This window comes from Rhipicephalus microplus, chromosome 10 (assembly GCF_043290135.1).
Source record: "Rhipicephalus microplus isolate Deutch F79 chromosome 10, USDA_Rmic, whole genome shotgun sequence".
NCBI classification, from domain to species: domain Eukaryota; kingdom Metazoa; phylum Arthropoda; class Arachnida; order Ixodida; family Ixodidae; genus Rhipicephalus; species Rhipicephalus microplus.
This window is the reverse complement of record NC_134709.1, coordinates 30,401,435-30,410,241: the sequence shown is the minus strand read 5'-3', so window position 1 is coordinate 30,410,241 and position 8,807 is coordinate 30,401,435. Positions and strand designations below refer to the sequence as shown.

At 39.8% G+C, this 8,807-nt stretch overlaps 1 long non-coding RNA gene and 1 other non-coding gene across 2 annotated transcripts; both read left to right on the top strand.

The window, feature by feature from the left end:
• The first annotated feature begins 208 nt into the window (after positions 1-208).
• On the top strand, positions 209-280 carry TRNAA-UGC (transfer RNA alanine (anticodon UGC)). The gene has a single exon. It is a non-coding gene; the product is annotated as a tRNA-Ala (tRNA).
• A 69-nt stretch (positions 281-349) lies between these two features.
• LOC142774674 (uncharacterized) lies at positions 350-6,272 on the top strand. The gene is made up of 2 exons (XR_012886489.1): positions 350-739; positions 4,906-6,272. It is a non-coding gene; the product is annotated as an uncharacterized LOC142774674 (long non-coding RNA).
• The last annotated feature ends 2,535 nt before the right edge of the window (positions 6,273-8,807 follow it).

The following is an 8,807-nucleotide window of genomic DNA, read 5'->3' as shown; positions in this document are numbered from 1 at the left end:
AACAAGCAGTTACCATTATTTCTCTATGCAGTTACCCCCACAATGAGTTACCCCGCAGAGACGCATGTTCTAGCACAGTGTTATTTTTTCCAACAAAATTCGCTTTCCCTATTTGGGCCTATAATAATTTTAAAATGTCTTTAAAAAAACATTGCAAGTATTAAATACAATAATTCTAGTAATACTTTAAACTTCACATTGCCAGTTAGGGGGTGTAGCTCAGTGGTAGAGCGTTCGCTTTGCATGTGAAAGGCCCCGGGTTCGATCCCCGGCACCTCCACGATGTTTTTGCTTTCTAGCGCCACTGTTCTTTTTCTTTGTATGTTAAATGAGCCTTAGGAAGGGCCGCGTTTGCTGCCACCGGGTGGCACGAACCTTTTCGAGGCAAAACGGTTCAGTTCACCCAATAGCCGCCTAAAACCGGCTTGACTTGGCTGAAAACGTATGAATAGACGGCGACAGAATCGCCGTGTTGGACTTTTTTGGGGGGATGTTTAGGTGGTGGGAACGAAAGGTCTGAAGTTCCTCACTAGCTTGTGAGGATCTTTACCGTGCGGTGGTTATTTATCCGTGGTCTTTGCTTGGCCGGGAGCCTCATGCATTCGCGAGAACCGCCTCTGCGCATGAATACGTGGTCTCGTTCTGTAATACTGTCTATAAGCAATGTGGTAACGACTTGCCCGATCATGAACACCGTGTGTTATGCTATTTGTGGATGTATGCCGTACGTGTATGTCTGGTAAGTGCGTGTGTAGCGTAAGGATCGATGTGTCGCTTCGGTGAAGTGTATGCTTGCGCCAAAACTTTCATTGAAGCTTCTTCTTGCGTAACTGCGTGAGACAGATACGAAATGCACAAGTTGGAAGCGATAGACTATTACCAGGCGTTCACACGACGTTATTTTCCAAGTGGCTTAAATATGTTGTCGCCGAATACGATAATCGGTTTTCTAAGCTATGTCTTTTCTTGTGGGTGCATACAAAGAAAAAAAGAAATAAAGTTGAAGATATGCTGGGAGCACTATAAATATTCGCTCAAAATTGCCACCTTATGCGTCTTCTTAAAATTAAACAGTGCCGCAAGGCAGTCGTGCCTTGCGGTGAAGTGCACGCTGTGTATTGCGGTAAAGCATACATATTGCGCGCGCTCGTGTTTAAATTGGAAATGTAGCACTGACATTGGGCCTCGTGTGTGCACCTAAATTGTACACGCGCTATCCTCTGCCTTATCAGTGACATTGCGGCAGTCAGTATCGTCATCATCTTCAGCTTGTGTAACAAGCACAGAACAATTTACCTAGTAAAATATATTTTGTGGCAGGCAATTCGCAAGGCATTCAGATGTTAGTTCATTGCAGGATTAATTCAAGATTGTTAAATGGCACCTTCAAATAAACGAAACATGCATATGAGAGGCTTCAGTTGTACTTCAAAATTTGTGCCATGCCTTAAATTGAAAATGATTATAAAGGAAATATATGCTAAGGCTGGGTGTAGATTACCATTCACAATTCAATTACCATTCATATTTTAGAAACTTAGAAAATTTGTAGCTCATGTTTTCCTATCGAATAAGCACAAAAATAACTGTTGAAGAATGGTCTACAATTACTCACACAGTTTGCAAGAAATAGATCTTTGAAACGTATGTCGTGCCAGAACTAAGTGCAAGGTGGTTAGAGGAAACTGGTTATGACCCGACATAATAGCGCATGTTCGAACGTTTTACATGGGCTGCTTGTTGGCAAAATGGGGTGGGAATTAGGTAAGTGCCTGCAGGGATCTGCACAAAGAGACGAAACCTGCTACATCTTTTTCATAAATTTCATTATTTGTGTCAAGCATGCGTGCACTCTTCGTTGTTGTGTTCTCTCAGGGTGCAAGTATATGGCATACGCTTGAAATCCATACGTTACCCCTGCGATTTTAAGATGTTATCACAGTGGACATGAACGTGCAATGTAGTTGAAAACGTTGCTGGGCACAAACTTTCTTAACAATCTGAACCCGCTTATACTACAAAAGTTACCACGTGACTTCAGCCAAATAGTTTCCAACTGTTGTGGTTACTGTCAGATAAAAGTAATAATGAGCTAGTTGTGCTTGGACAACAGTCTTGCTTTACTGTATTAAAATACACTAATTTAGTACCTGCATATAGAACTGACCACTTATTTTTTTTTTATTTGTGGTCCTATTTGTTACAGTTTACTTTCAAAATATTTCATACAAGGTGGTTAAGTTTTAAGTCCATACAGTGGGCAAATTTTATCAGCAATACCGCATGCTGTACAATCACTTTTACTTCTCCTAGAAAGCATGGTGTTCCACTATTCCGGTATGTCTCGGCTGGGCTTCTCGACCTCGACGACTGTACATGTCAAACAGTTTGCCAAGTGTAACTACTTACTCCCACATAACTCTAAATTTTGTCGAGCCATAATAAATAATTGGCAGTAAGAACCAGTTACAAAACCCTTTTTTTATGAAGTGCTCTTTAATCAGGGACCTAACAATTCTGTACATAAACGATGACAGCAACTACTTCTCCACAGATTGAACGATTAGGTTGTACTCATAAAAGCATTAATATAATCAGACTCTCTTTTTTTTGGAAAGTAAATACAATGCATAAATAGTCTTACCAGTCCGTGATTCAATATTGTAGCTAAACTATCGTTGAAAGCCAGGGTCATTTACAAATGCCATGTGAATTCCCGGAAAGTGCTAGGTAGCTTTATATAAATTGGGGATGTCTGCAAAAAAGCAAAAAGCCTACGTTTATGCTGAGCAGAAGTCCAAGTGAACATGCCTGCATATGTTCATGAACTAGTTCCCTGTAACATGTGGTGCAACAGCTCTAGCTTAAAAGCTTCAGGCAGCTTTTATGCTGCTCCAAAAAGATTTTAGTTGCACCACAAGCTCTGGATATGCCTTTCATGAGTCACGTCACTGTGCCTGTTCAGTGTTTAAAAAACAGGTTTGAAGGGGATGGTAAAAATTTTTTTTGAAGGGGTGAGTAGCAGAGAGCACTAATTTATTAAAGTCTTCAATTTTATTATGTTAGCTCTGAGGCTTGCAGGTATGTTAAATGAGCATGGTCATATGAGTAACACCTCATAGGTCAATAATTTTTGGGTTGACAGCAAGGTATGAAGAGACAGGATTATGAAAATTGCAGAAGTAGAAGTAATGAAGTTGTCGAGAAGACTTTGTTAACAGTACATTTACTGGCTTCACGCACAATTTGCTTTCCAGCTGGGTGAATTTACTTTTGCTGATGCTGCCGATGGCGTCATTGCACTTCATAAGCACTGATTTTATGCACTGCACGTGACGATCTTGTTTTTTCAAGGTTCATGTACTGATTAAAAAGTATAGGATCAAGAAACTTACATGCTGTCTTAAGGCATAATCATGCTCACCATAGAGGTAATTGGTGACATTTTAGTGAGTTGTATGTGGGAGGTCTGTGTACATAACATCATAGTAATCTTGCAATGCTGTAGCTTTATTTGTGTAACGAGTGAAGCTTCTTTTCCTGTTGAAAATTTCTGCCGAGCAAACAAGTTCCAACAGTAGGATTTGCCCTTGGGTAAAGCAGGTGGTAAGAGTGAGCTTATTCAGAAGCCCTTCGAGAGTACCCGCTGAAGGAATTAGTAACTATAGGGCAAAAATTCCAGTGCACCAAGAAGGGCAAGGGAGGACGGTGCAGGTTAACATTTCAGGAGGGCATCTTCTGGACATCATCCTTCTCTAGCCACAAGCTTGTATGGCCAATGCTTAGCAGACTCCTACTAACATAAACTAGGTATAAATGTTGCTTCTCTATTGCAAGATGACACACCATATACCTTTTGAGAGTCTCCTCACCACAAGCCCTTACATTAGCCTAAAAATATTTTTTTCTACGGTGCCCTTTTTTTGTCCTAAACAGTTGTCTGAAGCAACAATATGCACATTGTGACAGTCTAGCTGGTGACCACAGAGATGGCTCCCGCCATCACGATGTATACTCCACTCAATATGTAAGACACTGTCAAATCATAGTCCGGTGTGCGTGTATACGACCTTGGACATGCAAGCAGTGACCACTTCTCTTGTGTTCTCTGCACTGGCGAATGCTTGTTGGACACCTATTCAAGATTGTGACAGTGAAATTAGTTCTGGCAATGCTGTCTCAGAGGTAAGACTGTGTACGCCCTTAGGAACACCATGGTGGAGCGAGCAGAGATTCATATCAAATGTAGTAATAAACTGGCAACACCATGGCGATACAAGCACACTTGCATTAATTTATTACATTTTTATTGAGGCAGACATCACACAGCTAAGCCTAGTTGTGATCTCTTTTCATTATTGTCTACATAGATTTTCCGTTGGTCACAGCACAGGAAGAAAAATTTCTCTGTGGGAGCACCATATTTTAAGCTTGCATGACTCCAATGAAGCACTGTGCCAGCAGATATATTGAAAATGTCAATACTTCGGGTCCTATAAATGGTGAACTGGTTGTCACATTCAGCCAGTGATCCTGCAGGAGCTTTAGCATATACTCTAAGGTCATTTTGCATCAACAATGCCACATACAATAGTTTAACAATGGTTGTTAATGGGCAAGATGATGCATAGCTTCAGGGAGGTAATTAAGCTAAGGGGGAAAATTATAGATGCCTAAGCACCACTGGAAAAATGAAAAAGCACAGAAAAAGAGCATCGGTCGCTGCTGAACTACAGAAAATATTTACACTGCACCACACATTCGCATCGTCTAGAATTTTCCCTAATAATGTTATACCAACCTGCCTAGCAGCAAGTACTTCTAAGGTAATAAAGTGCAGAATGACACTTGCATAAGACAGGGAACAGGACGCGAGTTAACTGCCATCTATCTTTGTTTGTGCAGGGTGTCTACCAACCTGGGAAAGTCGGGGAATTGGGGCCTTGCTGGAAAACTGTAGGAACTTTGGTAAAACCTGGCTAATTTATGGAAACTGGCGGCGGTCTGTGCCACCATCACAAAAATAAGCATTGCCCTTGATCAATACTCAAAAAGTCACTCCTTCGACTGCAACTACAGTGAACAGCTAGAAGAGGCCTAAAAAAAGGCTATGCATAACTGTTTCTTCTTAGTGTACAAACAAAAGGATACACCGACCAAAATAACACAAAGTTTACTGATGTTTGGACACCTGATATTGTTCTGAATGACAGCCATAAGAAAGGTACATCGTATTTAAGTATGACTAGGTGCGTGATGTAAGCACCAAAAGTATATGGTCAGCGTTCCATAAATCTTATTGAGTATATGTGCAGCTGTGTGAATGTGCAGGGATTCCAGGTGCTGGCATGATGCTAGCTTGTTTTCTTCGACCAGAACACGGCTGCTTGACCAGTCAATTTGAAAGCCTGTATATTTCGCATGTTCAGCGAGGGCATCCAAGGCCACCCATGATTTGGTGACTCCATTTTGAACTGTTGTGTTGTTTAACTCTTTCATTGAAATCACAGGTCTCATAGACTGACATGTTGTCACACTCGTGGCAGACTACAGTGTAAAGAAGACTACAGAAAGTTCACTCGGCAGCTTATTCTTCCCATTGACTAAAGCATTCCTTAGCTTCCATGTTGGTACATGCACTATTTTGATGTATGTTTCTTCTACATATCACATATCATATCTGACTTTCCAAGCACAGCATTTCTCTCATCGGTAAATTTGTGCATATTTGTCGTGGCCACAAATTCGGCTTGGCTTGAAGGCCTTTTAGTTTGGTGCTTATGTTAGAACTGCCATCACAAGAGGTTAGCTGGGCTATGTTTTGCCTTGTATAATATTATTGCTATTATTATTATTATTGGCGATGCAGCTGCAAACGTCCTCCGCTATGCACTTATTGCAGATATTTCAAGAGTAGCACACTCTCTTCTCATTTCATTTCCTTGAGATGGTGTTATTAAATCCATGAGTATTTTTTATCATTATGTTCATAGAAGAGTACGTAAATAAAGGTAGCATGAAGGTAACCAAAACACGCAACTTAGCTTCACAAAAAAAGCCTACTGGCTTTTTCAGCTTGCCTTTGTTGTACATAGCCTGGTCACTCCTTACAACGGTGTTCATGCTGTCTGAGACGCATCTGGAAGCTAAGTTGCATGTTTTGGTTGCTGACAAGGAAGGCTTCTTTTCAACTCTAGATGGCTCTATGTATAATGATAAGGTAGCCACTGGTTTGGAAAAAAGCTGAATAAATCATTTTCTGAGCAACTGCAGCCAATCAATTTATGTGGATAGACATGCATCTTCACTTTCACATGCAAAGTCTGGTGTTCCCCAGGGATCAATCATGGGACCAGTTTTGTTTCTCATTTACATCAACGACATTGGACATGGTTTGTCATCTACTATCAAATTATTTACATACAACTACATCATTTATGGAAAAATTGACAGTACCCAAGCTAACGAGTCATTATAGTTGGACCCTAATAAACTCGCATTTTGTGTCACCATGGCAAATTAACACTTCCAAAACGAAGGCCATGACGTTTACAAGAGCACATAAAACAGAAATGAGTCAATATGAAATTCAAGCTCTCCCCATTGAAAAAGTATCCCTATTTAAATATCTTGCAATTCATTTATCTTCTGACCTGCCTTAGAATAAGCGCATCAATATCATAACTAGTGAGGTGTCAAAAGCACTTGGATTTATTAAAAGAAACCTTTACTTGGTGAACTATACCTCTAAAATGCTAGCGTACACTACACTTGTCCGTTGAAAGATAGAATATGCATCTATCATCTGGAACCCACATCAATCATATCTCATCGATTAACTAGAATCAATACGAAATGAAGCAGCAGGATTTATCACCAAGTAGTATTCTCGCAACTGCAGCACTACAGATATTACACACTCACTTCCATTACCCCTTCTTGAAACACGCAGACTGTCGTTGCTGTTGTTGCATTTTCATAGATTTCATCGTAGTAAATCTGCCTTCGTAAAGCTTGCACAAACACACCTCATAATATTTTGAAACATATTGACAACCAATTCAAAATACAGCCTTTTTTGGTACACACAATTATGTATCAACACTCACATTACTTCGAAGCACACATCACTGGAACACACTGCCGAGCGACATCGCTTGATTCATTGATCATGCCGCCTTTGTAAACCAATTCAATATTTTCTTGGACATGTGACTTACCTATCTGTGTGAGTTTGTAAGTGCATGTATGTGCTTATTTTTACTCTTCTTTCATTGTAAATATATTTTCTCCTTAAAGATGATAGTCTTGCTTGGGATATTCCTACGCAAAAATTTTGGTCTGTCTGTCAGCAAAAAGGCTCAAGTACGACCACATCCACAGCATCCACCAGTATTGCTCAAGTTTCTGCGTTCATACTTGTACTATTGTCAATGAAAAGCAAATATTGAGCATATTTGGGGCACAATATCAACACATCAATATTGTGCACTGTGTTTATTTATACTAGAAAAGGTATAAATAAGTAATTCTAAGCACTGCAGCTGATAATGCGACGCTTCGCAGGGAAAGGCGAGTCTCCTACGCTTTTCTAAGACAATACTGTGCTGCTACCTGTCTTGAAATCTACAAAGTATCGCCTCCAAGATTGCACGCATGCTGCGTGCTGCGTGCTCGCTATAACAAAGGCCATCCTTTCATTTTCTGAAATTACCGCCAGATGGCACTCATGTCTCACGCAACACCTTCAGGATCCCATTCACCAGTTTTCTCATGCAAAACATCAAATAAATATTTCTGTCTATTCACTCTTTTCAGGCGAAATACAATAGTCTTTCGACGACATTTTTGGTCAAATATGCAGATAGGGGGCAATTTTTTTCATGGCAATTTTCTGTATATATATTTTTTTGCACTATAGCTGTGTCTCTCTTATTGAGTTTTCATTCCTGCCACAATTTTTTTTTTCCTTTTGCATCTTTGTCTATGGAACTGTATTTTACATTGTTTACCACTTTAACTTTATGATGGCAATGTTCTGATTTGCAAATTTATTGTATAACTAAAACCCCCTGCGTAATGCCTGAATGGGCCTTTAGGGTATATATTAATAAAAAAAAGTGTTGATGCACAAAGCGGGTGACTGAACGAATAAGTTTATGCCCTGTTACTAACGCTTAATCAGGAACATGTAGCGGCAAGTGTGAAAAAAGCAAAAAGGCAAAAACTATCAGTTTTTATTTCAGTGAAGATTCATGTTGGCACTAAGAGCTGTTGTTTCAGAAAAAGACACTTGGTAAATAAAGGTTTCAGAGTATATTCAAAGAAATTCGGAGCGTTTGAAGACTTGTGATCCGCTAAGAATTTCTAACTCAGAGTCTATCATCTTATCACTAAGTGAACAACCTTCTTTGTGCCGTAATGCATTCGGTATAGACGTACAAGATTTATATTATTGTTTGCCCCAATGTGAAGATTTGAAGTGTACAAAGCAGTGCATGAGAGAAGATAATGATGAGTTGTTGTTTCAGTGCCAGTGTGGCATCTCTATTGCATCGTTTTTAGAGCTCATGCAGGCCACCTAAATTCTGCCGTTGTGCTTTGGAAGGGAAATAATTTTGTCCAAAACTCTGGTATCTGCATTGAATCATGAATATACCTGTAATTAGTTATATTTTTCTTGGGTATGTAGACGGGCAGCTGCAAAAGCATTTGAATTGGTTATCATCACATGCTGTTTGATATGTCCATGACTTCTTATTTCTACTGGACATTAACAATTGCTCTTTACTGGTTGCTAATATAAA